At 46.9% G+C, this 8,701-nt stretch overlaps 1 protein-coding gene across 1 annotated transcript in view; it reads right to left on the bottom strand.

Moving 5' to 3' along the window:
* Positions 1 to 4,325, bottom strand: part of KLHL25 (kelch like family member 25) — a 30,132-nt gene extending 25,807 nt beyond the window's left edge. Inside the window, exon 1 of the mRNA XM_048482170.1 lies at positions 4,148 to 4,325. The gene's annotated coding sequence lies outside the window, so the exon portion shown is untranslated. The remainder of the gene's footprint in view (positions 1 to 4,147) is intronic.
* Positions 4,326 to 8,701: the final 4,376 nt, after the last annotated feature.

Here is an 8,701-nt window from a genome sequence, read left to right on the forward strand (position 1 = left end):
GGGGTGTGTGTGTGTGCTCCTAGTTCTAAGCCTACCCGCCCTGCTCTGCCAAAGCGCCAGATCTCGGTGGAGGAGAATGCCTGCCGCCGCCATCTGAATCTCTGCCTGTATTGCGGTGAGGAGTGTCAAATTGCTGCGATTTGTCCCGCCAAGCGCACCCCCACTCCAGCCACTTCTACTCTGGTAGCCAAGCCAATCAAGACATCCAAACCGCCGCTGAAAGGGGGCGCCTGCGCAACGGCTCCACACACTGATGGGGGGTGGGGGGAACAGCCGATTCCGTGGGAACCTCCCAAGCCAGAACGGGTGAGTGAAGCCATAATTCTGCCTCTTGTTCTTACTACGGGCCTGGCTGCCCAAAGCTAGTGGTCCAGGCCCTTGTGGATACCGGCTGCTCCCACTGTTTAAAACATCCCTGCTTGGTAGATGCACTTGGACTGCAACCTGTCCTGTTGAAAGAGACTATTCGGTTTGACCAAGTGGATGGCAGTCCGATGGGCGGCGGTCCCATTACCTCTCGCACCCCAAAGATTCTGGCTAACTGTGAAGGACAATGGGAATGTTGTAGTTTCATTATTGCCCCCTTCTCTCAATACCCCATGATACTAGGACTATCTTGGCTTGTGGATCATGACCCGTCGGTGAAATGGTCTCAATGTGTTTTGACTTTTACCAACCCGCCTTGTGGAGACCATATGAGCCCTGATCCCCCCCCCCGAACACTTGTTGCACCCACCAGAGGTGCTCACTTGCTCTCTGTCCCAAGCTCCTGTTAACCCTGAGATTCCCTCGCCATACTGGGACCTTTGGCAAGTTTTTGAAGAGACTGAGTGTAACTCCTTGCCACCCCATCGTGATACTGACTGTAAAACTGAATTGGTCTCTGGTGCGAAACTGCCCAAGGGACGGTTATATCCCATGAGTGCTGCTGAGGATGCTGAGTTGCGGGAGTTCCTGGATAAGTCACAGTTCTCACAGAACTCTCTCAGCTCCACCGACCTCACAAGGTGTCTGTTGTGGGAAGAGGAAGGGAAAGGAGCTTGTAGGCCACCTGGAGTCTCTTTACAGGAGAGAAAGATGGGGTATAAATCCAAACTCCTATGTGAGGCCTGCATAGGACAGCAACACTTTCCTCATCATTCCGCCTCCATTCATGTAACCCAGTGGATCCTGTTCCACTTACTTCTAAATCTCAAAGTTGCTCAAGAACTTGCTGAGCTAGTAGCCTGCTCTGGAATTAGGAAGATGAGGCGCCTAATTTGTGCTCTACTTAAATCAAGGGCGGCATAGTGGTTCAAAGAGAAGAGTTTTGGATTTATACTCCACCTTTCTCTCCTGTAAGGAGACTAAAAGGGGCTTACAAACTCCTTTCCCTTCCTCTCTCTACAACAGATACCTTGTGAGGTAGGTGGGGCGGAGAGAGTCCTGAGAGAACTGTAACTAGCCCAAGATCACCCAGCAAGAGTGTAGGAGTGTGGAAACACACCTGGTTCACCAGATAAGCCTCAGCTACTCAGGTGGAGGAGTGGGCAATCAAACCCAGTTCTCCAGGTTAGAATCCACTTGCTCTTAACCACTATACCACGCTGGCTGTAGTATAAGTGCAGAATTCAGTTCCCGAGACCACAAGTTTCCAGTTGTGAAAACAGTCACAAGTTTCTAGTCCTTGTGACTACTGAGGTCAGTTCGAGGAGTCAGTTCCAGGTCTGCATCTCCACTCTGCTGCAGAAGATAGCAGGGTGACCTTGGGCCTTTCACACTCGGCTTAACCTACCCCGCAACATTGCTGTGAAGATAAAAATGGAGAAGAATGATGCTCTGAGCTGTATGGTGCCTCGTGGGGAAGAAAAGCAGGGTGTAAATGCAGCAAATAAGTAAATGGTTATGAAGACATGTCCAGAAGATTGCTATGCTGTGTGAAACACAGGACCAGGCAGAGTTGCTGAATGATTCCCAGCTGGAGAATCCTGTATTTAGTTAGACTAGCAAACTAGCTCAACAGCCCAGTGACTTTTTAAAGCCTTGCCAATTTATTCTGGCATAATCCAGAACAGAGAGAATGACAAGTAGCTTTTAAAATGCAAAATAAACTGCAAGTTAAGGACAAGAACACTCAGAGCCCAGCAAATTTTACTGAGATTCTCTCGCGCTTCTTAAAACAGAATCTGTGCTGGCTTGGAAACACAAGAGGAAGGAAAACGGCAATATTAAAAATACAAACTAAATTTTCTTTTACTGGACATTTTAAAGGAGTGTTTTTTTTAAAGGGGGAGGGATAGAGTGATGGATATGGAAACAAACAGTACGTGGATAAGAGAAGTCACTGCAAACCTAGGAATGGGGACGGGGGGGGGTAAAGGGCGGAGGACACGCGCAGGGAGCATTTGACAGGGGACAAAGGCATTGAGTTAAAATGATGCAGAATTGACAGAGATATCTGGGTAAGAGGATGTGTCAGCAGGAGCCAAATTAGAAAGATCACTGTGTTGGATGTTCACCCCGCTGAGCTAGCAATAAAAGAAAATCAAAGATAGCGTGCCTCTTGGGAAGGTGAACAGAGGTAAGAAGAGGATGAATCCTAAATATTAGCAAGCTCTTTCTTTCCATTCTGGACATAAACCAGCCACTTTCAGGTCATGGGATTTTAGCACAGTTTAATTTGTTTGCCCCATTAATGCCACCTTTCCACCCCAAGGCGGCAAACATGAAAACATTCAATCAATCAGTCTTTATGATGGTCACAGACCAGCATAAGGTAAATGAAATACGACTATAAGAACAGAATTTCAGATAATATACAAAATCATTCAGTAAAAACAAGGCATAACACCAAAGAGAACCAATGGCAATTATTGGGTCAGTTTCATGGATTCAGTTGGGTGCAAAGAGAATAATTTGTTGCCCAGTCTCAAGGTAGATGGATTTTATTCTTTAAAGAACCCACTGAGATAATGGAGGGTTTGGAAAAAAGGCTTCTCTACAAAGGGTGGGAGAAAGGTTTTAGAATATACAGTATAGACTTATTACGTATTGACATTTTTTTAATGTTGTGAATGGGGTCAAAAAGTTAAGTAAATAATAATAATAATAAATTAAAAGGAGCTTTATACATTGCAATGTCAAGTGCCGCAGTCTTGGAGATAAATATATCTCAGCATGTTCTTTCTGGAAATTTCTGTCCAGTGAATTATCCAGGCTTTCACCAAATGAATTAGGACAACGCCAAAAGAAGGAAGCCGTGTGTGATCACTGCAGACAAAGAATACGAGACTCCAGGGTCTCATTTACAAAGATTTGTAGGGGAAAGAAGTATTTACTATAGAAGAGTAACATTAATTAGATTTATGCTGAGTGTTCAAATATCCTCCTGAGAGAAGAAAAGTGCTATAAAAGGACTTCAACACCTTCTCAGCCCTTTCAACTAACACCCCCGCGACAGACATAGTGAAAACACTACTCATTTCCACCCAAATGCCCTTTGAAAACGTTTCATGAACATCCTTCTTGGCGAAGGGATCTGTGTGATTCCCAAGCCGACAAGCTCTCACTGAGATTCTTTGATGTGTTCTAACAAAAGGCCATTTATATTACCATCCATCCCTATTGTAACTCACTTGCTTCGCAAAAAAATTGAACTGTGATAGTTTCACTGGCAGTGTGTGTGTATTTAGGGTGTGTGTGTTTGTGTGTTTGTGTGTGTCCACATTTGAAGTCCTGGGCTTTTTTTGTTTTTGTTTGCAAGAGCAATTTGTTCAAAACGAAACAACCCAGCCTCTAGTTCTGACAAGTCCAAAGAGATTCTCAGTTGGGACATAGGAAAATTATACCCCCAGCCTATTCTAGTTGCCGTTTTTTGCTATTTGTTTTATTTATTTGCATGCTTTGCAGTTTATGTATTTTGCAGAAAGCCCTTGACTCAATTAAGCAGAAATCTCTGTTTGTCACACTGGATTGTTTGGGTGCAAAGTGAAGCAACCCGGTCTGGCAAATGATCCAGCAATGTCACGCATGGGACACGCTCGATCCCATTTCTCTAGCAGGATCCAAACATCTCCACCCACCCCTCCGCCCCCTTCTCTCCCCCCCCCCATTTCTGCCCATTCCCCCAACCAGATCACAGAAGTCATTAAGAAGCAAAGGGACTCACCGCTCAAGGCTGCTTCCTGATCCAAGCAGATCCCTCTGTGGATCACCACTCATGCCCTCATCTCCACCTCCTCCCCTTAATTAAAGGGATCCAATTGAGGCTCGTTCACATGATACAATGTAGCAAGGGGGAGCTTGAAAGAAACTAGTTTCCCAAGGGGGGAGGCAGAGCCAGCCCAGGAGCTTTCGGTGCGAGGCAGCCAATGGGAAGAGAGTCTATTGTGACGGCGCAGGCGAGCACACCAACCGGGTATTTCGTCGGGGGCGGGGGGGGGGGGGAATCGGGCTGGAAGAAAAATCCACCAATCAGAGGTTAGAGAAAGGTTCTGGGGTGGCCTGGAAGCCGAGTTGTGGGGGGCGTTTAAAGGCGCATGCGCTTCGGAACGGGAGCAAAGTGGAAGGTGCGTTTTACAGACGTGACCAGGGAGAGTTGATTCGAATTCATGCGTTGAACTAAGACGGGACTTTGCACTTTGGGATCTTTTCAAGACTTCTGCTTCTTTCTGGTGCCAAGGGCAACTTTGGGTCTGCAACTGAATGGTCCCAAAAACTTGGGCTGGAATTAAGGATGCCAACCTCCAGGTGGGACCTGGGGATGCCCAGAAGGACAGTTGATCTCTGGAGATATCTATTCCCCTGGAGCAGGGGTAGGGAACCTTTAACACTCAAAGAGCCATTTGGACCCGTTTTCCATGGGAAAAGAAAACACTTGGAGCCGCAAATAATTTTTGACATTTAAAATAAAGTTAACACTGTATATATTGGGTTTTTTTTTTTTACCTTTTACTCCGCTCATTCTGAGAAGCGCATGGATGTGTCTTGCTTCTGCTACCTCGCAGGGAGGCAGGCAAAAGGAATGGGGTTAGCTGCTCGCCTTACCGGCAGCCATAGGAAAACCACCAGCCAATTCACTCTAACCAACGGGGCAGGCGAGAGGGGAAGCCCGTGGCGTGGTGGAGAGTGGCCGCCCATACAGGGGCATGGGGCGGGACTCAGATTTTGCACCAGGGTACATTTCCCTAACCTCTGCCACACACCCTTGGCGATCTGGCCTGCCATTCTCATGCTGTCCCTCCTTGAAATACACGCCAAAGAAAAAAGGAAATTTAGGGCCCTTGTCTGGCAAGAAGACTGCTGAAAGGAAACAGTTGTAGACCTTTCTAGCAGAGACTGGTCTTGGAAGGGGCTGACCCAGAGGTGGGATCCAGCAGGTTCTCACAGGTTCCCGAGAGTAGGTTACTAATTATGTGTGTGTGCCGAGAGGGGGTTACTAATTGGTGATTTTGCCACGTGATTTTTGCCTTAGTTATGCCCCTCCTCTCAGCAGTAGTGCGCAGAACTTGAAGCAGTCCAGCGGGAGGTGCACCGGCGTATGTGGCAGCCTGTGCCTGCATGCATTCGTTTCACCTAAGGACCCAGGCGCAGCAACTGTCCATCGCCATCCCACAGCCCAGCGCCAGGACTACCCCTGTCCCAACCGGAAAGTCACCGAATGCCCCGTGGAGTGCCCATGCCAGGCCCGTTGCCGCTTCGCCGCAGTTTTGATCCGCACCACCATGGGAGCCTGTTACTGGTGCAGTCCACTGGGCTGACCCTCAGCCGACATTCCTAAGTAGAACTCTGTCATTTCAGTTCTTTAGGGTGGCAAGGTGTCACTCTTTTAGGATTGCACTGTAATTCTCCAACAGATTGATATCGGCGATACTTTTTCATCTTCGACACCACTGCGCTTGATTTCTATCAAGAAAATTAAGAGGATCAAGTATCCCTGATTTGCTTAACAAAGAAAGGTTCCAGCTGCGTCTGCTCTGAATGGCTATTCAGTTGCAACGTTTGCAGGGAAATGGTGCCCAACTGTAATTTAAACCCCACAGACTGCTGATGGGTTTTTTCCCCCTAAGTGCTTGTTTGTTCATGGGAATAAGCTTCCCAAGGGTATTTTCTAGAAAGCTGCCTGGCCCATTTGGCAACCAGCCATGCTTTCAAGGGCAGCCAATTTTGCTACAAGTGAAATATCCCATCTCACTGTGTGTTGGGAGCAAGACAGCCTGATGTACCGCTATTAAATTCTGGAACGCTCAGACTTCCTTGGCTGTAAGACTGTCTTGTACTTACTGTTTGCTAAGAGTGATGTGTGCAGATCTCGAAAGCTAAGCAGGGGTAGCCCAGGTTGGTTAGTAGTTGGATGGAAGACCATGAAGAGGAGGAAATGTTGTTTTGCAACTGTAAGGAGTTTTGCAAATGTTTCGCAACTGTAAGCAGTCACAAAGTGGCTAAGTTACAAACTCCTTTCCTTCCTCTCCCCACAACAGATACCTTGTGAGGTAAGTAGGGCTGAGAGAGTTTGGAGAGAACTGTGACTGGCCCCAGGTCACCCGGCAGGCTTCATGTGCAGGAGTGGAGAAACAAATCTTGTTCCCCCCATTAAAGTCTGCCACTCACATGGAGGAATGGGGAATCAAACCTGCTTTTAACCATTACACCAGGCTGAAAGTCCAGGATTCCAACACAGAGGCAGGCAATAACAAACCAGCTCTGTTCATGTCTTGCCTTGCCTAAAATAGCCCAATTTCATCTGCTCCTGTCAGCTAAACCAGATGGGAGACTGCTGAGGAAGTCCAGGGTTGTTATGCAGAAGCAGGTAATGGCAAACCACCTCAGTTCATTTCTTGCCTTGAAAACCCTATGAGGGGTTGCTGCATGTCAGCAGCAACTTGACAGTGTTTTCTAACACCAAGGTAACAAATCTGAGGCCCCTTCGGCACTTGCAGAATAATGCACTTTCAATCCACTTTCACAACTGTTTGCAAGTGGATTTTGCTATTCTGCACAGTAAAATCCAGCTTCAAAGTGCACTGAAAGTGGATTTAAAGTGCCTTATCCTGCATGTGCAGAAGGGGCCTGAGGGTGGCTGTGCCATTTAACTACAGATGAATAGCTGGCTCCTGTCATTGGCCCTTTCCCTACTTACCTTGAGCCCTGCACTACTCTCCTCAAGTAGCGCGGGGTCCCCCGGCACTCCCCACTACAGGGGCGGCGACAACGCAGCCGCCCCAACGCTGCCACTCTCGCGCCCCCTCAGCGCGCGGCATCCCAGGCGCTCCTTAAAACGGTTTTGATGGGGACGCCTGGGCGTGTTCCAGAGATGCTGCGTGCTGAGAGTAGCACGCAGCAAAGGGCAGCAAAGGTAAGTGGGGAAATGCCTATTGGAAGCTTCCCCATACAATCCTCCCGCAAGCAGAAAACTAGATGTCAGGAAAAGGGATCTAGACTACCCTTCTTTCTGCCTGGCTAGTTTTCTGCCAGCGGGGACATGGATCATGATGCTTCTTGTAACGGGACTGCAAGAAGCCCTGAGTTGCCAGATTTTAAAATGGCATTTTCCTTTTTTAACTGCTGCTGTTAAATATAGACTTTCACGCAGAGATGGCAGCTGGGGAACAACGTCTGGCATTATGCACCGAATGGGAAGGCCTGCGTCTGCTCCCTGTGAGAACTGCTAATGGGAAGCTAATTAGGAATTCAAGAGCCATTTCCCGCCCTCTTTGGGACAATGGTCGGGTTTATGAGATCTGGGCCGGTGGTGGGGAAACTGTACGAGGGAGACATTGAAAGTAATAAAAGATTTTGCTTGAGTCCTAGCCAAAGGCTAAGAGTGGCTTCACTTTGGAATGTTTCCAGGTTTTCCCGATAGACTAATGGGGTTTATTCTCTTCTTAGAAGAGGAGAGAAAGCTAGAGATGATCTCATTTCCCATTGCAAGTGTCAATTTAAAGGGTACCTCTCTGCCTTGGCGTAGACCTCCAGCAGTTCCCATTTATTTATTTTTTATTTATTTAATCTGTTTTATTTTAATCTATTTTATTCCATTTATATCCAGCCCTTTTCTAGCATGACCCGACTCAAAGTGTTCTCAAATTGGCTTTCTCAATTTTCTGATATTTGTCTCATAGGCCCCTTCTGCACCTGCAGAATAACACACTTTCAGTCCACTTTCACAATTGTTTGCAAGTGGATTCTGCTGTTCCACATAGTAAAATCCAGCTGCAAAGTGCATTGAAAGTGGATTGAAAGTATATTGTTCTGCATGTGTGGAAGGGGCCATAAAGTTTCCAGATGCTAACTGTGCTGATCTGCAGTAGACGAGCTGGATTAGAGTACACATAAAGACCTAAGTATAATTATAAGCTCATCCACCATTTCTTCCTGCCCCCCTCCACATGTTCCAAGGCCCCCACCCGTGGCAGACTAAGGCAAGTGGGGTGTGTGGAGCCCATGGCGGGGCAGGATGAAATGGCAGATGAAGTTACAATTTTATTTAGGTCTTTATTTATTTATTTATTTATTGTATTTGTATACCGCCCTCCCCGAAGGCTCAGGGCGGTTTCCAACAAAATAAAAAGTTAAAACATCATATATATAAATTAATTAAAATACATAAAATATGTATGTGGAACAGGGTATAGTAGCATCTCAGAGACTTAGAGATTTCCACAGAATATGCACCTAAAAGTCAAATCTCTCTTCATCAGAGCTTTGACTTTCAAAAGCTGAT

The sequence above is a fragment of the Sphaerodactylus townsendi genome, linkage group LG17 (genome assembly GCF_021028975.2).
Source record: "Sphaerodactylus townsendi isolate TG3544 linkage group LG17, MPM_Stown_v2.3, whole genome shotgun sequence".
NCBI lineage: Eukaryota > Metazoa > Chordata > Lepidosauria > Squamata > Sphaerodactylidae > Sphaerodactylus > Sphaerodactylus townsendi.